Source organism: Ricinus communis, chromosome 10 (assembly GCF_019578655.1).
Source record: "Ricinus communis isolate WT05 ecotype wild-type chromosome 10, ASM1957865v1, whole genome shotgun sequence".
Lineage (NCBI taxonomy): Eukaryota > Viridiplantae > Streptophyta > Magnoliopsida > Malpighiales > Euphorbiaceae > Ricinus > Ricinus communis.
Genome location: NC_063265.1, coordinates 22,929,973 through 22,953,817, shown reverse-complemented (window position 1 = coordinate 22,953,817; position 23,845 = coordinate 22,929,973).

The following is a 23,845-nucleotide window of genomic DNA, read 5'->3' as shown; positions in this document are numbered from 1 at the left end:
TATAACTATTGCATTTATAGAGAGTAGCCCGGTAAACAATAAAATTAAAGATAAAAATGCACAAATAAGGAAGTTGACTTCTGAATCCATTTCTAGATTTGTAACGTAGGCTTTCTTATGGAATCGAGAAATGTCACTCACTAGTAAAAGTATCCTTATTACCTAAGTGGTGACTCTCATCTCTGTGCTAGTCTTTATGACTACTTAGTATGTTCCTGATCAAGTTGAAAGGTCTTGCAATGCCGTAGTATCTAAAGACACTTGGAGGAGCGCCCAAAACCGCCGCCCACAATGATGCGGGCTTTTGGACCCTCAAGTTGTCATCGTATTGTGCTGATCCTCGAGTCTTTGGAGATGATGAGGTGATGGAATCAAATATTGGATATGAGTCCAGCCTTTTTCTAGGGTTTGCTTAAGTACTTGATGGATGAAAAGGGTTTATATCATTCTAAAATAGTTTTCTAAAATAGGGTTCTTTCTTCAATGAATTTCTTATTGACTGCCTTAAACTCTCTGCTTAATAACTATAAATTGCTAACACTTGCTAATAGGTGCTGAGACTTACTAACAACTACCAACCCTAGATTTAGGACTTAATGACATATTTATAGTAATAGGGTTTAAGAAACCCTAGGAAATCAAATAAATACTAATAATTAAAATAAAATCTTTTTTTTTTTAATTTATCAAAAGTTTAGTTCGATAAATATCAAAAATAAATTCCATTTAAATTAAAATATTAATTGATAATATCTTCTAGAAGGTATTTTGGTGTTTTATACCAATTAAACACATAAAGTGACACCAAAATTTAGAAATTGGGATTGTGTAGTGCCAATCGACTGTATGCAGTGCCGATTGGCTCAAGGGCTATAAAGGTTGTAAAATTCTTGCAATGTATAATTCATCCTTCCAACCTTATTACTCCTGCACACGGTTCATGGTGGATCTTTCTTCCCTAGAATTTTGGGTTTGGCTTTATATCAACATGGAATAGTTGGCCCAACGCACATTTCTATAAGCTCTCAAAGCAGGTCTAAAATAAACAAGTCAGTGTTTCTCAATATAAGCATAAAAGCCTGCATATTTTGGGCCTAGGGCCTAATTCCACATGTTTTGGGCCAAGGCTTATAATACTTTGCCTTTAGATACTTATAAGGAGAAACATTTCATATAGCAGGCAATAGGATTCCAAAGGTACAGTACTACAACCATTACCATGAGCTGAGTCTTAGATGAGGATAAAGGTTCCCACAAGTAAAAAGTGGTCTTCTTTGGCTTGTCTCGCCATTGAAGGGTCCATGCGACGAAGGAAATTCACTCATTACTTTGTGAGTGATGGTTAGCCAATGTCGCAATTCTAGGGTTCGACTAGAACTAAAGAACCACTAACCGACACTATCAGGGCTATAGGGACCAATGTGCATAATGTGTGAAAATGGTATAGTAATGTAAGAATAACTTGTTAAGTAATGAATTTAAAGACAAATATATACTGGACTCAGCTTCTTTTCTCGCTAGTGGAGTCGCCACTATGGGCAGCGGCTTCGAACATGCACCCAAGTATCTTTAGCGACTACGGTACTCCAAGGCTTTTGAACCTAATCGGAAACACGTTAACTAGTTATTGAGACTAGCACAGAGATGGAAGTCGCCCTCCGGGTAATTTACTGATACACTTTTAATAATGAGTGACGTTTCTCAAATTTCATAAGGAAGTTTATGCCGCAAATCTAAAGATGGATTCGAAAGCCAACTTCCTTATTTGTGTATCTCAATCTTTAATTTTATTGTTTAACAAATTATTCCCTATAAACACAATATTTTATATACAAGCATACCATACAGCATATAAGGCCCTCCTAAGTCTAGCCCATTTATTAAGCCCAAACTATTTGTAAGTTGTTTATCTAGCTTACTAAATCAATTATATATAAGGCCTAGTCTAGCCTAGTTACCAATTATGCTTTTGAATTCCCACCTTTAAAGCCTAATGGACTACATACTATGGTAAGCTCAATTATGTGATCCTAAATCTAATATGGCCCAATTGTCCTAACTAAAGCATGGCAAAAGCACACTAGCTCTACATGATTTTCGATTTTAAGTCTAATTACCATTAATTAGCCTAGTGTACTATAGTCTTCATGTGGGGTCCAATAAGGCTTAAAGTCTATATGGCCCATTTTTAGTTAGTCAATCATATTACACTTATTTGATCATATAATAAACAAAAAGAAGCAGAAATAAAGTGTAGAAAAATAAATCTAACTATTACAACCTGCTTAAAATTAAAAGAGAAATAAAAGGCCTAAAACTAAGTATATGAATAACTCAAGGAATACATAAAAAATCCATAAAAAGTCAAACTTTAGGGTTTTAGAGAGCATAGCCGATCGACTATGGGTGTAGAGCAGAATCAGCTCTGCATTGAGCCGATCATCTCTAGGGCTTTGGCAGGTGGTTGTTGATAGTTCCTCCCTCGATTCGATGCCTCGAAGCCAATCTTACATCCATAGAAAATGTGAAATCAATTAGAATGTCTAAAATCACATAGAAAACATAAAATAAAGAGCATAAAATCAATTAGAAACCCTAAATGGAACATGCAAACCTTAAAAAACTAGACTAATAGTAAACAAGAAATGATTAAGTATCAGATTTGAATTATGTGATTTCTAAAATATTTAACTATCATATTATTAAAAAAAATACATATCTAATCTAAATTCTAAACATGTTACTAATAGTTAAAGAAAAGAAATAATCAAAACCCTACATGTTTGTATTATCATATTCAATTCCCAAGAAGTTCTTATTATCATATTTAAATCCCTAGCAATATCATAAGATGCAATAATCTAAAAACCTATTCTAATCATATGAAAACACATAAATCAATAAAAATAATCCTAATCATGTTTTTAGGAAAGCATAAAAGAACCAGGTTTGGAAGATGATATGGATGATGATACTTGGGGATCCCTCAGGTTGTCACCGTAATTGATTGCTCTGCAAGTCTCAAGAGACGATGATGCAGTTGAATCGAAGATCGGTTGAGAATCCAGTGCTGGATGAGGTTTTGAAAGCTTCTGTCATTCTTTTAAGGTTTCCTAATGTCAATTCTTTCTGAGTGCCTATGACTGTATGTATTTTGCTCAAAGTGTATCGACTACTAAGTTTTGCTACAAATCGGTTCCTTGCTAACATTTGCCCTCCTTCCCCTAGGAGTTAACTATGCATTTATAGACGTAGGGTTTAGGAAACCCTAGGAGCAGAACAATAGAATTAAGTTTCTCTAGAGATTATCTTTGATAAAATCAAACAAAAACCCATATTTATCAATAAAAAAACTTTTAAAAAATCATTTTGGACGTAAAAGTGCCAAAAAACGACATCAAATTAAGACACCATGAACCGAGGTCGGCTTTATGATAAGCCAATTGGCTCTAACTAAAGCTGATTGGCTCTATACAGAGCTAATTGGCTCCAAATGGGGAAAAGTTTGTGAAAAGTTGCAATTTAGTCCCCAATCTTGTGAAACTCATTATCTTGACCCTCAAACTTTATTTTTCTTAAAAATTACTTCCAAATAGATTTTATAAAGGTGATTTTGATCAAATTAACCCCAATCCTAACCTCGGATTCATGCATCCTTCATCTCCTGAGACCCGAGAAGGCAGTAACTTTGATCATAGGGTTTTCTATAATTCTCTCGATATCTAGATCTGAAAAGTAGGTGCTGACATAACCCTTAGCAAGTCACTAAGAAAGAGCTCCAAATTAGGAAACCCATTGAACAATGACAAAAACTTTCTATATCCCAAAGCAGAACTGGTTTCCCAGCCACTTTTTTGATTCAATAGCTTCCTCGTCTCTTAAGACATGCAGAATAACAACAAATGGTGACAACTAACATGCTGATTTTATTGGATTTTAAATCTGATAATAAGAACACATAGGGTTTTGAATTTGATAATATGATTTTATTAAGTTTGAATTTAATTAGTTAATGAATAGTAAACATAATTAGTTTATATTTCTTTTTTTGTTAGTTTTACATGTTCTAACTAAATTTTTACCCTTTGTGAATGTGAAAATCAGCTCCCGGTGCAAGAAATCAAGGAAAACTGTAGGAAAGCCACCCAAGCCCCTTATAGTCGATCGGTTGTGCATGATTTGAGGCTGATTTCTGATGTATTTTTGGCGATTTTATGTACAGTAACTTAGTTTTAGGGTTTTCTTTCCAATTTTTAATTGTAGGCGGGTTGTAATAGCTAGATTTATTTTCTGCCCTTTATTTATTTGCTTTATTTGTGATGCATGCCAAATATTTATTGTGTGATTGCTTAAATTAAAACTAACATATAGACAATAGGCCTTAAAATTGACCTAGTAAGAAAACTGTACTCCATTAGGTTAATTAAATGATAATTGGGCTTTAAAATCCATATAGACTTAGTGGTGGATTTTTTCCATACTTTAATTGAATTTAATTAGATCATACTTAGATTTAAGATCACTTAATTGGGCCTTTTCATAAAAAGTAGTCTATTAGGCTTAAAGGTTGGAAATCAATTGGGCCAAAGATTTGACAATATGAATGTATTAGGTTTTGGATTTGATAATTGGAATAGTTAGAGTAGCATGTTAGATTTACGGCTTTTCTTTACTAATTATGTGATTGCATCAAGTTTTTATGGCTGCATGATTAAAATCTAGAATCTGCATTGCGAAGTTTTATTTACCTTTTATTAGTTTTTCTTTTTGCTTTTTAAAGTTGTATTATTTTAATTTTTTGGTTTAATTTAATTTGTTTTTATGTCCTTAGCCTTATTTTTTCGAGTTTTAATCATGTTTTTATCTCTTGTGCATGTTAAATCGACTTCATGGCCAGAGGATCGAAGAAAATATAAAAAACCGGCTGTTACAAATTCTTAGAGCCGATCGGCCCTGCACAAATTTTGGCCCTAATTTCAGATTTTTATGCAATATTTAAGAACTTTTGTACACTCTAACTTAGTTTATGCATTTTTCTTTTGATTTTTAGGTGTAAGAGGGTTGTAATAGTTAGATTTATTGCTTTTTTATTATTATTTTTTGCTTTATTCTGATAATGGCAAATAACTATTATATGATTGTTAACTAAAATTAGGCATCTAGACTTAGGCCCTAAAACTTGGACTTTGGCATGCAATTTTTAGTTTATTAGGTTAATGTATTGGTAAGTTTGGGCTTAAATTAAAATCTAATGACACTTAGTGGGCTTTGCATGTCTAGTTAATGAATCAACTCACTTAGAGTAGGATCACTAAATCAAGTCTTGGCATGTAAGATGCAACCTATTTAGATTAAAAATTTAGTAATTAAAGCATAATTTGTAATTAGGCTACACTAGGTAAGCCTTTATACATAATTAGATAGATAAATAGGTCAATTATTTGATTGGGAATTGGGCTTAAAATAAGCTAGACCTAAGTGGACCTCACATGCTGTAGTACTTAATATGTAGAAATATAACTGTTGCATTTATAAGGAATAGTCCTAAACAATAAAATTAAAGACAAAGATACACAAATAAGGAAGTTGGCTTCTGAATCCATATCTAGATTTGTGGCATAAACTTCCTTATGGAATTGAGAAACATCACCCATTAGTAAAAGTGTCCCACTGAATTACTCGAGTGGCGACTCCCATCTCTGCGCTAGTCTTTGTGACTAGTTAGTGTGTGTTTTATTAGGTTAAAAAGTCTTGAAGTGCTATAATTGCTAAAGACACTTAGGTGCACGCCTGAAACCGCCGCCTATAGTGGTGACTCCGCTAAGGATAAGAGAAGCTTATTCTAGTGTATCTTTGTCTTTAATTTTATTATTTAAGGAGTGATTCTTGCATCATTTGCATGGTTACTTTTTGGTCTCAATAGCCCTAATGGCATTGGTTAGTGGTTCTTTAGTTCCACTTGTACCTTAGAATTGCGACACCAGCTAACCATCACTCACAAGTAATGAGTGAGTTTCCTTCGCATGGACCCTTGAGTGGGGAGACGAGTGAAGGTAGGACACTTTTTTACCCGTAGGAGACTTTTATCATTACGTAAGACTCAACTTATAGTAATGATAATAGTAATCTCATTTAGGAATCCATTTTGCTTGCTATTTGAGATGTTCTCTTTGTAAGTACTTTAGTCCACATATTAAAAGCCATGGCCCAAGAATATGTGGAATTAGGCTTAGGCTCAAAATATACAGGCTTTATACTTGTACTAAAAAGTATCGCCTTATTTGTTTTAAATATGCTTTAAGAGATAATGGCATGCGCGTTAGACCTACTATCCTTTGTTGATAGAAAGTCCAAACCCAAAATCCTAGGGAAGAAAGACTCACCATGAACCGTGTGCAGGAGAAATAAGGTTGGAAAGATATTTTGTGTAGTAACTTGTAAAACTTTATGTGTTTGCTAATTCTTTTCTTTGTCTTTGGGGCACGTGCATCATGCATACCATGAATTTCATGCATCATACAATTTCATGCATCATACTAACTCCTTCTTTTGAAGCCATTTTATATTATCATCCTTAGTTTGGATAAGACAAGAAGGGTGTCAAGAGGACCCATTTCATCAATAATAAAGGCAATACTAGACAAGAGCCCAAGAAGTCCATTACTTTCAAAGATGGTCCACAAGCAAGACATTAATGCTATCAAGACTGAAATCATGGATGACCTAAGGATTATGATCTGAGAGGAACTCTAGCAAGCTTTGGTTGAGATTTTTGAGAAACAGACTATTCAAAAGGCTGCTACTGCCCTTGCAAATTCTACTCACGATGTCGAAGCACGTAGTGAGCACCTCTACAACTTAGATGATTACATACTAGAACAAGCTGAGAGAGTCTCCGCTCTTCTTGGGAGGCATTAGGCTCGATTTCTGAGAGCATTAAGATTACTCGCAGGAGTTTTGACTAAAAGGCTCGACAAGATGCAACATATTATAAAAGATCAAGGTTTAGATTCAACCTTTGATTTCAATGAATTGATGCTGATTAGAGAAGACAAGTTGCCTCCCAATATCACATGCTTAAAATGCAGAAGTTCAATGGAATTGAAAATCTATAGGTGCACTTAAAGTAATATGCTACTATCATGAGTACTACTCATTTGGCTAAGATCCAAATCATTAAGCTATTTGTACTCTCATTAGAAGGGCTAGCTGTGAACTGGTACCATGGGTTGGAAAGGCCCATCAAGTCTAATTGGAAAAACCTTTGTTGCTTTTTCGAAGCAATATGACTACAACGCTCACTTAGAAGTCTTTATAAGGGATTTGGAATAAACAAAGTAAAAGGTTAATGAATCCTTTTCTGACTTCTTGACTAGATGGAAGAACAAAGCTTTTTAATGAAGAACAAGCCTTTTGAAAAGGATCAAGTTTGGATGATAGTTTGAAATGTTCTCCTATCTTGAGTGGAAGAGCTATAAATGATGAATCCCAAGACCTTCATAGGCTTGTATGATAATGACTTACGAGTAAAAGAAATTGAAAATGCTAAAGTTGGTTGGAGCATAGAAAACTGTGAAGCTACAGAGATTAAAAAGCTACTATTTGAAGATGATTAAGCTTCACAAGATTCAACTCTTGATTTATTTTAAGATAAAAACATGATTATGCTTTTAGGATCGATGAAATACATTTGATTTTTGCTTGCTTGATGTTTATCTTAATGGTATTCTGCATTACAATGATTACTACATGAGCATGTTTAACATTAATTCTATTTGAATTGGTTTATTTAATCTGGGCATAAATGGTAATCCCCAGTACATTTCTATTATACATAATATAACTATTGAAAAGAGAAAAGAGTGAGAGAATAAAAAAGAAAAAGAAAGAAGGAGATAGCATTTGACACACCAGATTGAATTTCAAGTTTAGCCCTCATTACATTGATTACAACTCGAAGCAAGGACTCCTAAAGATTAGAAGAGATTAAAGATTAGTTCTCTAACCCTAACAAATGTAAGACCTATTGCATTTGACTCTAAAAATAAATTTAGATCAAGCTGGAACACTTTTGAATTAGCTCTGCACCAATTTTAGCCCTAGTTTTGGATTTTTATGCAATTTTTGAGAATTGTAACTTGGTTTATGCATTTATCTTTTTAATTTTTAATTGTAGGAGGATTGTAATAGTTAGATGTACTGCTTTTTTATTACTATTTTTTTGCTTTATTCTGATAATGGCAAATAACTATTATATGATTGTTAACTAAAATCAGACATCTAGAATTAGGCCTTAAAACTTGGATTTTGGCATGCAATTTGTAGTCCATTAGGTTAACATATTGATAAGTTTGGGCTCAAATTAAAATCCAATTAGACTTAGTTTTGCCATGTTTTATTAATTAACCAACTCACTTAGAATAGGATCACTGAATTAGGTCTTGGCATGTAAGATGTAGCCCATTGAGGTTAAAAACTTAGTAATTAGAGCATAATTTTAATTGGGCTACACTAGGTGGACCTTTACACATAATTGGATAGATAATTAGGTTAATTATTTGATTGGGAACTGGGCTTAATATGGGCTAAACCTAATGGACCTCACATGCTGTAGTGCTTAACGTACAGAAATATAATTGTTGCATTTATAGGGAATAACCTGTTAAACAATAAAGTTAAAGACAAAGCTACATAAATAAAGAAGTTGGCTTCCGAATCCATATTTGGATTTTTGGCGTAAACTTCCTTATGGAATTGAGAAACGTCACTCATTAGTAAAAGTTTCTTGATGAATTGCTCGGGTGGCGACTCCCATTTTCACCCTAGTCTCTGTGACTAGTTAGCTTATTTCCGATTAGGCTGAAAAGCCTTATAGTGCTGTAGTTACTATAGACACTTGGGTACGCGCCTGAAACTGCCGCTCACACTTTAACTGTTCTTCACCCTATATTCATTTTAGCCACTCATCCTTTTTTTATCTTTTTTAAAATGTGAGGTGAGAAATCAAGAGACTAACCTGAGTGTCAGATTCATTTTAGCCTTAGCATTTGAGGAGAGTACATGCGAGACGCAGGGCCTTACTTTGGTAAGCATTCAATTTTATTATCTTTGCTTGTAGGGTGATAAAAGTAAGTGCTAAGTCTAATTTTATCAGTTATTTACATGTGAGGTAACATCCTAAGTCATAATAGAACCAGAAAGGGATTAAGGAAAACAAGGATTAATCTGGGGGAACTACGCATGCAAATGGCCTTATCGGCCTTAATACAAATTAATAAATGGTACTAAGATAAAATAAAAATTGATCCTCCTCAAGGAGCGAGTCTTTGGGAACTATCTACTCTGCACCTCGGGTTAGCAGCTTAATATGAAATAAACAACAAAACTAAAAACATGATGAATTAAACATGCGATAGGAAAATATAATTAAAATGGGGATAGAATTAAAATTAGGGATTAAACAATGCTTAAAAAAATATATATAAACATCCTTTCTATTTTCTTTTTATCATGGAGGCTGACCTCGTGCAAGTTCAGCTCTAATCCTAGCTTATAAACGTCACGTGATGTTGTTTCACTCAAAAAAACCATTTTCTGGGTTCATATGGCCCCCAGACCTACACGAATAGATGGTGATTTCGCGCGAGCTTAGGTTTCCAAGGCCTAGAATGCACCAAATGCGACGTTTAGAGCAAAATGGATCGAAAACCTTATTTGCAAAAAAGGATGAAAAGGAAGTCTGATTTTTCAAAGAACTAAGTTTATTGCCTCCAAAAAGCTCTATTTTGTATGTTTCTAAAAAGTCTCTCTTTTCTAATTCTCATAATAAATAATTTTCACCCCTTAACCAACTTGCCAACCCTTGACTAAATGAAGGAATTAATTTTTTGTAAGGGTTGGACAAGTATCTCTAACCCATTGGAGGGAAAAATCCTGCCTAAAATTCTACCCAATGAATGGTCGACAAATCACCTCTAAGCTATCTTCTGTCCTAATTAAGCTCACGCAAGTTCAGAGCGAGTCCTCACACGAGCTTAGCCTGGACACATGCAAGCTTAAGGCGAACAAGTGTGAACATAGGTGCAGGGTCGTTCCCCTAGCTCAATGCCCTTCTGTTTAAGTGAGGGCTCGGTGGAGTCACGCGAGTTTAGCCCCAGAAATGTGCAAGCTCACCTAGACACATGCGAGGTCATGAATCTCGTGGTGTCTAGGTTTACTTGCTCTAGCTGAAGCTGGCCTCGTGCGAGGTCAAGCTCAGATCAATGGTCCTTTGCATTTTCTTTTTCTCTCTTTTCCTTTCCACTACGGGGCAATCTCGCTAGGACTTTAGGATCACGGTTCCTTTCCATCTTTCACTTTGTATTCAATTAAACTTTCTCATCATCGGGTTTTATGTAACTCTAGTTTTCCAAATTCTCTATGATAACATATGAACTCTGATTTTGCTTACTTGTGTGATGTCTTTTCTAATGGTAATATGCATTTTAATAATCATGACATGTGCATGTTTGACATAAAGTCTATACAAATTGATTCATTTAATTTAGGCACGGATGAGAATCCAAGGCATTCGATTGCTTATGATGTAACTATACGAAGATGAGAGAATTTGGAAAAATAATATAAAAGAGAAAATTGGTATTTGCTTGGTCCTATGACAACATGCCAGGGTTAGACAGAAAGATAGTAGAGCATCATATTCTGACCTATCCACACATTAAGCCTATCAAGTAGAAAATTTAGAAGGCTGAGGCTGGAATGGGAAGAGAAGATTTGAGAAGAGGTAGCTAAGCAAGTAAAAGCTAATTTCCTCGACGTAGTGGATTATCTGAAAAAGGTTAATGAATATCGTTCTGGTCTGAAAAAGGATGGAAAGGTAAGGATGTGTCGATTATTGGGACTTAAGTAAGGCGTGCCCTAAGGATGATTTTCCCCTTCCTCACATAGATGTGATAGTTGATAGTGCCGCCTGAAGTGCGATGTATTCCTTTACTAATGGGTTCTCCAGATACAACCAAATCATGATGGCAGTAGTAGACATGCTTAAGACGACGTTCATCACCGAATGGGTAACATACTGCTACAAGGTTATGCCTTTTTGGACTAAAGAATGTAAGGGCAACTTATTAAAGAGCGGCTACTACCTTGTTTCACGACATGATGCACAAGGAAGTGAAGGTGTATGTGGATGATATGATGGTAAATTCTAAAATAAGGAAAGGGCACTTCCAAACTCTTGATAGGTTTTTAGGAAAAGTTGAAAGGTATAACCTAAGGCTCATCCTAAAGAAAAGCATATTTGAAATGACATCAGGAAAGTTATTGGGGCTTATAGTAAGTCAACGGGCGTAGAAATCAATCCGGACAAGGTAAAAGCTATTCAAAAAATGCTGGCATCAAAGATAGAGAAAGAGGTTAGAGGGTTTCTAAGACGTATATAGTACATTAATAGATTCATTTCTAAGCTCATAATGGTTTGTGATCCTATCTTCAAGCTTTTGAGAAAACACCAACCCATTATGTAGGATGAGGATTGTCAGAAAGCCTAAGATAATATCAAAAAGTATCTTATGAAGCTGCCGATATTATGCTGCCTAGGGATGGCAAGCTGTTGATTTTCTATTTAGCCTTAGAAGAGGAAGCTTTGGGAATGATGGCGCAGTATGGACCCAACAACGTAGAACATGCAGTCTATTATCTCAGTAGGAAGTTGCTACCCTATGAATCAAAGTATAATCTCGTAGAGAAGATGTGTTTGGCTATGATATAAACTACAAGGAAGTTGAGACACTATTTCCAGTCTTATAAGGTTTAGGAAATTTTAAAGATAGACCCACTAAGGTATATATTTGAGGCTCCATCTCTCGGAGTACATCATAAAGAAGGTGGTTAAGAGAAGAGCTATAGTAGAATTCTTAGCTCAAAATGAAATCGAGGGAGATGACTCTTAGGACGTAGAGTTTTTTAATGAAAATCTAGATGTAATTGAGATCCAAGAATGGAAGATGTACTTCGATAAAGTAGTGAACATAAGAGGTGAAGGATTAGGAGAAGTTGTGGTCACGCTTGGGGGAGAAATGCTACCAATGGCCTAGGGATTGGACTTTAAGGTAATAAATAACATGGCAGAGTATGAAGCATCTATATGGATTGGAAGCAGCCATGGTAGCGGAAGCAAAATAGTTGATGGTCTATGGGGACTCCATGTTAGTGATTCAGCAAGCCATCGAGCAATGAAGGTAAAGGAATAAAGATTGAAACCATAAGTCAGCTATCTTAAGACCTTGGTTTGTATATTCTCCAAGTGCTAGCTCATACACTTGCTTCGAGATGAGAACTAGATGGCAGATGCATTGGCTACCCTTTCACCTATATGGGGCAACTCTATTCAACTTCAGATAAGGCCATTAGTAATCTTAAAGTCTAAAGGGCCTTGCTATTATAGAGAGCGGATAATGGAATTCCATATAGGACTAGAGGAGAAGCCTTGGTTTCACGACTTACAGCGATTCGTAGAAGATAGGAAATATCCAAAAAAGGCATCTGCAAGGGATAGGTATGTACTACGAATCTAAACTAGGAACTATATTAGCCACAACAGGTTTTTTTTATAGAATGATGACTTCAAGTGTCCAACTCAGATGTCTTACAAAGAGGGAAGCACAAGTAATTATAAAAGAAAGTCTCAAAAATGGTATAAAATCATAAGGATTGGTCATTTCGATTACCCTTTGTACTATAGGGATATCGAACAACTAAGCGGACATCGACGAGCTCCCTTTTCAATGGTCTATAGGAGTGAGGCAGTCTTACCAGTCGAAGGAATTGAAGTCTTTGAAGGTTGTGTTGGAGTCTAAAATACCAAAGTATCAGTGGGTTGAGCATAGATGCCAGCATTTGGCTTTGACTAATGAGGAGAGGATGAAAGCCTTGTATCACATGCAGTTGTACCAAAATTGGATAGCCAAGGCATTCAATATGAAAGTCAAACAAGGAAAAATCAGAGTTGGAGACTTGGTATTGAAACATACAAGACCAATTGCATTCGATCCGAGAGGCAAGTTGAAGCTAAATTGGAAGGCCCGTATTTGGTTAAGAAGATCCTACCCAAGAGGGCTATTGAGATTTCAGACCTGGAAGGGAATGAATTCTCCAAGCCTATTAACTTGGATAGTCTTAAGAAGTACTCTATATAAAAATAATAATAATAATAAATAAATAAGTAGAAAAAATGGCCTACTGGTCAGAAAACCTAAAAAAGAATGGTCAAACAGAAATTAAGGCATAGAGAGAGAAAATATTCAGCTAGAAAATCCAAGTCGACTAGCTAGTAAGAGGAGTTGTATAATGAGAAATCAAAATGTACCTATTTGGGCCTTTCGTAAGTGAATAAATTGTTTAGGATTTTTATCAAACATATATATGTATATTTATTACTTCATATACTAATTGAATAAAAATACTGAATTAAGTCCTAAGCAAAATAAATGGGATCTAAATAGAAGCATTGTTCATTTTCTTCTTTTAGCATATGAATCTCTAGATTCAGCAGCTAGCTCTCAAGTCCTTTTGAACCGTGCAAATCCAGGAGCAGTAGTAGTATAAAGTTGGACCCAAGCTTTGAAGTTGTCATCTGTAGTCAGATCGCCTTTAGCATCAAGATTGCGCTCTATAGTACGGCGGAGCCAGAGCCTCTCGATTTTGTCTAAGAAGTCATGCCTCAGTAGAAAATCTTCAAACTCAGGAGGAAATTCCAAGATCTGATGTTTTTGCCTATGCTAGCGACAGAGTCTCAAAGGTGTGTAGAAAGTGCACACGCATAAGCTTAATAAGGGAATATATTCCCATACATCAAGAGTGTGACATGCTTGATTCTCCACCAAGTGTAGGTCTAGTGGATAAGTGTGTACGAAATGCCTTTCATCCAAGAAATCTAACCCTTATGACCTCGTAGGATAGCAATAGAGCGGACTTGCACATGCTTCAGCTTATACTTGTCAATATCCTTTAAGTTGGTCAGTATTTGAAGCTTCTCGTGTAACTAAATCTACAAAAAAGAAAGAGAAATAAAATAAAAAGAAAACAAAAGCTAAGTTGAAAACCTGAAAGGACGGCTTAAGCAAAAATATGTAAAGTAGGCTTTTGATAACTAATTAGAGTTAACATGAAATGGATCATGGGAAAAGACATTTTCGATGAATGAATAATTCATTTGTTTATTGATTCGACTAGAGGGCTCCTAGCAACAGACTTGTATGAAGGGCCCCCATGGAGACATTGGATCCACTAACTAGATTACTCTACTAAGTTGAAAATCTGAAAGGGCAGCTTAGGCAAAAATTTAAGACAATAGTCTGCTGAGTTGAAAACTTAAAAGAGCGGCTTAGGAAAAATTAAGGCAAAAAAGAATAAAAAGAAAAATAAATTTGGTTGCATACCTATAAGATAATGAGGTTGTCGCCAAACCCTTAATGGGTTTTGTACATGTCTAACCTAATAATGGTTTCAGCCAAGATGATAAGAATTTGGTCAGCTTTATGCTCTACTTGATCAATGCCAATAATTCTGATATCTCCCCCTCTTTGAGGAGAAATCAGCAAAAATTAAGCATAAAGGCAAAAGCTCAAAATCCTAACCCAAGCGGGTGTACAACTCTCCTGCTTCTCATAGTAAGAGATCAATGTAGTAATGGAAAGGTATTCGCCAACAGAATGGGAAAGTACCTCAATTGGGGGCATATTGAATAACTCAACCAATTTGCCAGAGAAAGGTCATCCAGCTTTGACAAGGCAATGGGAAGAGTATAATCCTTGGGGCCTCTAAGAATGGCAGTAAACTATTCGATCGTGGGGCATAGCTATTGTCTATTGAAGCCGAAAACATGATCTTTTAGGCACCAAAAGTTGACAACCGAGTGAAAGAAGCCATATTCAAGCTTCATATGTTGCATGGCTTTAGAAGAAGAGAGATGGAATTTCCCAAGCTTAATCCACTCATCACCAGTTAGGATTTTAAGAAGACTTTGGAAGGCTTTGCCGGTTCTTTGAGTCAGGGTTTTTGGTCTAAAGGTACTACAATCCGTATAGGGAAGTTAGGAGAAGTATGCATGTATGCATCGGCCAAAGATTGGAGTTTGGATCGAACTCTGCAACTATAGAGCCTATCGCCTCAGCTCCACAGCCGATCGGTTGTGTGATGTCATCCGGTAGAATATTCAGTGTTTTCAAGGTATTTTCAGGTGTTTTGGATCTCAGTTGTTCGCGGCTGTTGTGTGTGCAGTACTCAACAATGAAAAATGACATTAAACATCATTTAAAGTGGTAAAAAAAGTAAAGATTTTATATATTTTAGAAAAATAATGTCATATAGGGGGAAAGGAAAAGATACAAAAAAAGATAGCAGAAAATCTAATAAGGAATTATCGGGGCTCTCTCCCGAGTCCTCCATCCCCTTATTAGAATCAGCCTCCATGCCCTGAGTCTGAAGAGTAGATAGTTGGAGGGTCAAGGTCTTAATCTGATGCTAATAAGCCTCAATCTGATGTTGGCGATCGTCAACTTACCCTTACAGGCCCTCATGATCCTTCTACGATAGAAAGAAACCTAAAGGAGTTACCATTACATTCCATAGCATACATGCATATATATTGCATTTCTGTTGTTTTTACTTACCTTCCAATCCTCGCTGATGATGCAGAACTAACTCATTGCAGCCGTGGCGAGTCGGTGTACATGCTCAAACTGATCTCTCTAAATCTATATAATTACATATATATTACTAACGTTTCAAGAAAAGCTAAAATGTGTAAAATACTAAAAAAAGTAACTCACATGTGTACAACTAGCCGGAGTAAACTTCGGAAGGATGCTCGACTCTAAAGCCAATCAGTGATTAACGGTGTTAGAAGGACTCCAGTAGGAAACCATAAGGTCCAAAAGGAATGAGATACTTCGTGAAATCACATCTGATCAATGAGCCTATGATGCAAGTAGGCCTGGGATGGCGAGCAAATCGCTGCCCTAACTTAGAAGCTTGGGGTGCAGGGCATGAAAACTAAGACAGAGAAACGAGGATTAAATAATAATATAGCAAGTAAATTTGAATGAACCTGAATTGCCAGATAAGGATATCTTGCATATTGATCTCCCAACTTGGGAAATGTACTTTGCCAATGCTGCCAACAAAAGAAAACTGGAATTGGAGCATCGTTAGTAATGCTAGATGAAGAGCCAATACCAATGGCCTTCAAGCTTACATTTGAGGCCACAAACAATGCCACCAAATATGAAGCAAGCATTGCCAGATTAGATGATACTCTGAATGTGGAAGTCTGAAATTTAAAGGTTTATAGGATTCACTTTTGATAGTTCTCAAGCCTTGGGAAATTTAAAGCCCAAGAAAAGACACTTATATAGTATCATCAGCATTTGGATATGCTAGCCTAGCAGTTCGATGAACTCTCGTTTCATTATCTGCCACGAGCATAAAATCAGTTTGTAGATGCTTTGGCAACTTCGGGTTCAATAGTTGATATAGGTAGTGACACAATCATTAGGCAACTAGTCATTCAGATTCCGCCTGAACTAGCTTTTTATGCTGCAATTCAGCTCGATAATGGTACACCCTGGTTTAAGGATATTCTTAACCTTCTTAAGAATGATCAATATCCAGAAGGAGCCTCTAAGTCAGCAAAGCAAACCATCAGACATCTAGTAAGAAATTAAATATTTAATGGAGATGTTCTATACAAAAGGTCACAGGATAACATTGATCTTCATTGTGTAACAAAAGAGGAAGCACAAAGGATAATGGAATGGGTGCATGAAGAGGCTGAAGGACCTCATATGATAGGACAAGCCTTGGCTCGAAAGATAAAAAATATAGGAGACTACTGGTTGACGCTTCATGATGACTGTACAAAGTAAGTTCAAAAATGTCATAAGTGTCAGGTTTTATGTGAAGCTTAAGCATCAACCTCTAGGAACGTTAAAGCTTATTGCTAAATGTTATTACCTAACTTTTGTCTCTCTATTATGTAAGCCCGATGACAAGACTAAGATGAGTGAACTTTGACTAGTGAAGGAAAGAAACTTTGAAAGGCACCTAAGGACAGTTAGAACTTCTAGAATAGACCAAAGAAATAGAAAGAATCATTGAAAACCCCTAAAATACAAATCAGAGTGCAAAACATCGCCCAGCTCAAAACCCTAAGTCGCTTACCTCAAATCCACGAGTCAGGTTGAGCCTATATGGAGTGAGGCTAAGCCCACATGAGTTAGGCGATTAAGCCAGTGGGTTTAACCTCTAGAAGACTATTTACCTCAAATTTATATATATATATTCATCATATTCCCTACCTAAAAAATCTAGCCATAACTAGCTACACTCATACACTCTCTACCACATTTGAAACTCTAGCCTCCCATATTGTTCCAACAATATTTCTTCTTCTAAAACACACTAAAAGCCCTAAAGGTTCCCTTTTGATATTCTCCCATACATGAACACCTTTAAAAATATCCATTATCCATACCCATTCCCTAAAATACATACTTGATCACCAAAAACACCTTCAGAACCATTATAAGTCATCCCCTTTGAGCCACTCCAGCAACCTAATACACAAAACAATCCTCATGTCATCACCTTTTTCTTATAAAAGAATCCAAATCCCATTTTTACCAACTTTATACCCACTTTCAAATTAAGCCAGTCCTAAGAACATAAAAACCCTTTTGCAGACTAGGAGTTTCTATTTTGTAGGCATCTTAAAGTGGTTTAGGACTTCTTGAGAGTCTATTCAGTGTCTTAGGAGACAAGAGAGCCCTCCACTACTCAAAGTTCTACTTCTCACCCTTGATTCTTCAAAGGTATAGCCCGAGGGCCAAAAATTCGAATTGATATTAGTTCTAGTGATATTTTATGCCCCTAATATCTTACGTTTTACATATGTGTTGATGTTTAGGTGTTAAGTTTGCTAAAAAAACCCTCCATTTTTGCCTTTAGGAACCTCTTGTAAGCTTCCCCATATAGGGTAAGCTTCTAGAGGCTTCAAAAATTTTCTTTTTCGCATATTTGAATGATTTGAGGTACGAAATATGTGCTTACTTATTGCCAGTGATGTTTTTAAGCATGAAAACCATATGTCCAACATGTTTTAGGTTGTCTTTACAGTTTATAAGTATGTTTTAGGTTTCTTTAGGATTAATACATGCCTTTATGCTTAAATGTTCTTAACTAGACTTTAAATGCATGATTAATGGCATGTTTAGGGTCAAATAAGCATGTATATTTTCTGTTTTATTTGAAAATGACTTGATTTTCAATTTCATACAGAAAGTTTTCATTTCTATCATGATTTGAGTATTTTAAATATTAAAGTTTCCATTTTACTATTATTTAATCCCAGTATTTAAGCGTTAAACTAACTCTTTGCCTTTATAGTACAGGTGTGGTCATAAGGGCTTGACCTAATTCTCTCTATTAGGGGTTCCCCGTGATTTAGGCTTAATTTGGATTAAGTAAATGTTTATGTGTTTAAATAAATAGAATGTTAGTAAGCATTCCGTTTTGTATCTCGTTAATTCCTTCTTTTCTTTTTATGAATCAGATTTAGTTTATGTTGGTATGCTTAGATTTCACCTCACATGTTAAAGGCAAATTGAATTTAAGTTGATTGATCACCTCACATAGTAAACTAAAATGAATTGACTCACCAAAGTGAGTTACCTCATCTTCCATGTTTCATTCATCTAATCAATTAAAGATAAAATGAACCTGGCACCGACATGCATAATAAAAATAGTTTAATTTGGTTACTTTGGCACGTTAGATAAAACCTGAGGTGCCTACATACCTCCCATAGGTTTAGTAGCACCAAGGTGCCTTCTATATAGGTAGATGTATGCTAAGTTAGTAATCTTTTTCCCTCCCTTTATGCATGACTAAATAAGATAATAAAATGATATTGTAGTAAAACGGTAGCAATCAAGCTAGGTTAGTATTATTAGGGAAACTAAAAGCCTTAAAGTCTAGTGAAGGTCGGACTGTGTATCCATGCGTGTTGGGGTGCCTAACCCCTTCCTACCACTTATCTAACTGTTTAAACCCAAATCTTTGATTCTATTAGGAAGAAATTTAGGCTTTTAGGGAGGAATTCGAGTTGCCATCCTTCACCCTTCTCTATTTGTCCCGGTTATTTTATCCAAGTGGCGACTCCTAGTCTCCTCTGATAATTTGCGGTCACTACGGTTGTCGTGATCCCTTGAGACCTCTTTCTAAATGGCTCACTTTCGAATCAAGCCTAGTACAAACGGGCCCTTTGACTCACGTATTAGTAAAATCGCTTAGGCAAGCTCGAAAATGCCAGCACTACACCTTGGCCCTTCGCCACCTAGGGTAAAGATGTTGTTAGAAAAATTAGTCTTAAGTCTTCTGGTGACATTAGTATATCCTGGTTGTAGTGGATTATTTCACTATATGGATTGAAGCAACACCATATAGGGCTTTGAATGCCAAGAAGATCGTGCACTTTATCCATACAAGTATCATTTATAGGTATTGTGTGCCTTTTGATATCATTTCAGAAAATGGATCTCATTTTTAAAAAGAAGTAGTCCATTTAATGAAGGAATATAAGATAAAACACTATAGATCCTCACCCTATAGACCACAAACTGATCGGACAGTTGGGGCAGCCGACAAGACTATAAAGACTATTCTATAGAAAGGTTGCTGAAGTCACAAAGATTGGCATGAACAACTGCCTTTTGCGTTATGGGGATATCAGACCTTTATCGTACTCTAATAAGGGCCACTCTGTATTCTCTAGTATACAGGATGGAAGCGATTCTCCTGATAGAAGTTAAGGTTAGATCTACAAGAATAATTAAGGAAAATCATATTAGGGAAGCTCAATGGGCTAAGGCATACGAGCAACTATTGATGATCGATTATAAAAGGATGGATGCCTTATATTAGACTCAAAGGCATCAATGTCGTCTGGCGAAGCATTTTGATAAGAAGGTTTGAGATAGGAGCCTTAAAGAAGGGGATCTGGTCTTGAAGGAAATCCAACATCAAATTCAAGATCTTAGAGGAAAGTCCAAACCAAACTGCCCGAGTCCTTATATCATCAAGAAGATTCTATACAGTAGCTAACCAATTTGGATGCATACAATTCAGTAGTCCTACCAATTTGGATCAGTTGAAGAAATATTTTTTTGAACATAATCTTAAGAATTAAATGGACTTGATTCTCCTCAAAAACAGAAAAAATCGCTTGCTGGTTGGAAAACCCGAAAGGGCGGTCTAGGCAGAAGTTAGGGAAACTTGCTAAGTTAAACATCCAAAAATGCAGCTTAGGCAAAAGTTAGAATTGAAAAATATGTAGGAAAGCCCTAAAATAGGTCCAGTCCAAAAAAAAATTGTAAAAGAAAAGGAGGTTCAGTAAAAAATCTCATTTTATTCATTTTCTTATTTATTCATAAACTTTAATTCATTTTTTATAATTGTTTAAAGGATAAATTTAAGTAGCTATTTTCCTGTGTGGAGACAAGTCTTTGTTTTCCTCATCTTGAGTCTTCTCTTCACTTTTCTCTTCCTTAGGAATATGAGTCGGTCGAATCTGAGTCAGGAGTGCATATCTACTAGCCTTTTCTTTCTGCCAAACCGTTGCCTTGAACCAGGTAGTGCAGTCAGCACGCCTACCTTTCGTGTTCCCTAGTACTACATAAAAAGCACTTATAGTGGAAAAAGATTGGTAATGGCAGAAGCAATTGAGGAAGTTATCAAAGTTGTGTCACAGATTGCACCATCCGAAAGAACACCTTGAGTATGACCCATTTGCCTTATAACTTGGATGCCTTGGTAGAATATGGTATAAGATAGGGCAAGAAAATAAACCATCTTATACCCACAGCTCACTGTGATGAATCTAGAGATTTCATACCACAGGTATAACCAAAGAAAGTCTTTTGTTCAACAGCCAGTTGGCCCATTCCAACTCTGAAGCAAATTTCACCAACAACCTCTTAGTATAGTATTGAGATGGGTTGTAAGGCATATTAGGAGGTGGAATAACCACTTTCAAATGCTCCATAAGCCAAAATTAGAAAAGGGTAGAAAAGAAAGTGTGAAAATCAAGGATATAAAGAAATATAAGGGTATGAAAAAAAAATTGGAGAAGTATAGGGCTGACGGACTAATCTCCATCAACCCGGAAAACTCGGTCCAAACTAAGTATAGTCTCAACCAAAATTAAGCCAACAATGTTGGTGAAATTTTCCATCTTCAGGAGCATATCAGAAATCCTGATATCTCAGCAGCCAATAGGGCCTTTGAAGAGGTAAGACAGATGGCTAGAGCATTCATCCAATAGTCTTGATACTTCGGGTCTTCAAACCCTTTCGGATCAAAGAATTCCATGGTGAGGGCAGTCATATTGATCCAGTTATCTTGCACCATAGCATTTGTAACAGATTTGTTCAAACCTAACATGTGCATGAATGTTTTAAAATACCCTAGTTTCACCATAGCAACTGCCCAAACAGCTTTTAGGTCACTACCTAAAATTGCATAAAACTCTTCAAAAGTGGGGCACAACTTTTCCATGGATGCACCAACCTAAAAACATGATGTTTAGGATCCTAAAATCTAAGACAAGCCTTTAGAAAATTCCAATAAACCTTGACTCCCCTTAAAGAAATTAAGGAACTGACCCCATAATGCTTGAAATAGATTCTTTCCACTAGCACAAGGTCCTTAGTCCATAACATCATAGTTCTTTAACCTAGGATATACTAGCTAGGGAAACAGTTTTAAATGAAGAGGATATGTTTTCGCTTAATGTGACTTTTGGATTTGAAAACAGCAGTTATGGTGTTTTTTAGGGAATTATGCCGAGATATTAGGATTCTAGCATCATAATTAGTCCTTCTCCAAATTAGAGCTTCCAGATACTCTTTTTTTCTAATTAGTTATGTACCAAATATTAGTGGGATTATTAACAATAGTGTTCATTTATACTTGTATGAATTTTCAACCTATAATGAACATAATTCATTTTATATGCAACTAACAGTAAACCCATGAGGTGAACTTTATGTTGAATTTAGTGGAATGGCAATCAACAGTGATTTAGTTCTGATAAATTCTAGCAAGTAGAAGCTTGACACATTTGGTGGTAACAGTATGGTGTTGGATACTAGTTCTACCTTTACAACCATCCTAGACGAGCTATAAATTATATTTCATGAAGAGTTTCTGGAAAATATAGATTTGGAGCCTTTGCCACCACCATGGAATGTGCACCTTTTTACACATGCTTTAGGAAATCCGCACATTTTATCAAGTATTACATTCTAATGATTTCTTCTTTACACTTTGGTGATTACAATAAGACACTCAACCTTGCACTGGAGAATGTCATGTTTTCAGTTGAGGCTGAAATCTATTGTCTTGCATTTAATAGTCTTACTGGTCTTACTATCTTGGAAAGTCATCAACTTCAAAAGACAAGGCTATCTTTTGACTTGTTAGAGATGATAGCGAAATTCTCTCCATATGCTTGTTATGTAAATCAATATCTTATATATTTCTAAGGTTTTCTCCAACTACTTAATACTATATACATTGTAGATTGCTTGGATTATGAAAAATTCTTGATAGAAAATTCAATATATTACAAGTGCTAGGAAAAGTGGCCTTCAATATATTGTATATATTATGAGATAGGATAACATTATATTCTTTCTAATGCAAAAGACAATCTTATCTCTTGAAACTGATGTTATCTTCAAATTATTATGTTATCTTTTTACAAGATCACTCGAATGATTTACCAATTTAGATTTATAATCTTAAAATTAAGGATTATTATATTCTATATCTAGGTACATCTAGCATTATGTACCTGGGTCTATTAACACGTGTAGTTTTGCATCATTTGAAAAATGTGCTTTAAGCTGAAAACATTTTTTTTTGCTAAAACATGATTTTTTTGCTTTAATAAAATACATAATTGTTTTCTTCATTACCAAAGAAATCAATTATTCTAAATAAATCTATTAAGAGTACTAAAAGATCAATTATTTATATAAATTATGTTACCAATAAATATTTTTTTATATAAAGAACATGCTTTTAAAAAAATCTATGTATTACTTTTTATTTTGTTATTTATCTTATATTCAGATTAACATGTATAATTCCTCTTTTTCTATTTAGTAAGCATGAATTAGTCTTATATATTTTTGATGTTGATGAACCTATTGGATATAACCTATGATTAATGAATTTGTGTTATATATTTGATGAATCTCATGTGATACTTTGATGAACTTATTGCTAGTAATTGATGAACCTCTTGATTATAATATTTGAAATATGAATATATAAGCTATAAACTTGTGTAGTATATTTGATGAACTTGTGTAACATATTAATGAACTTATTATTTATAGATGATGAAATTGTTGATTATGACCTATGAATATTGATTTGTTTCTGTGCATATCTATGGGTAGAAAATCTATTTCTTTTTTTTTATTTTTTATAATTATAATTTTGCATGATAAATTGATAGAAAATGCAAAAAAAAAAATGCTCATGAAGAAATATCTACAAATGCGAAGAAAACGCCTAGAATTGATGAATCTGATAATAAAAGTATGGATTGGAATATTCCTTTGAGTAATGTGATGAAGAAGAAAGGAAATAATAATAAACCTCTAGTTCATACATAATGAACCTCTAGTTTAGACTTAATGAACACAGTGTTCTACATAATGAATCTATTTTCTTACTAATGAAACTATTATCAAAATTATAAAAACAATGACAAATT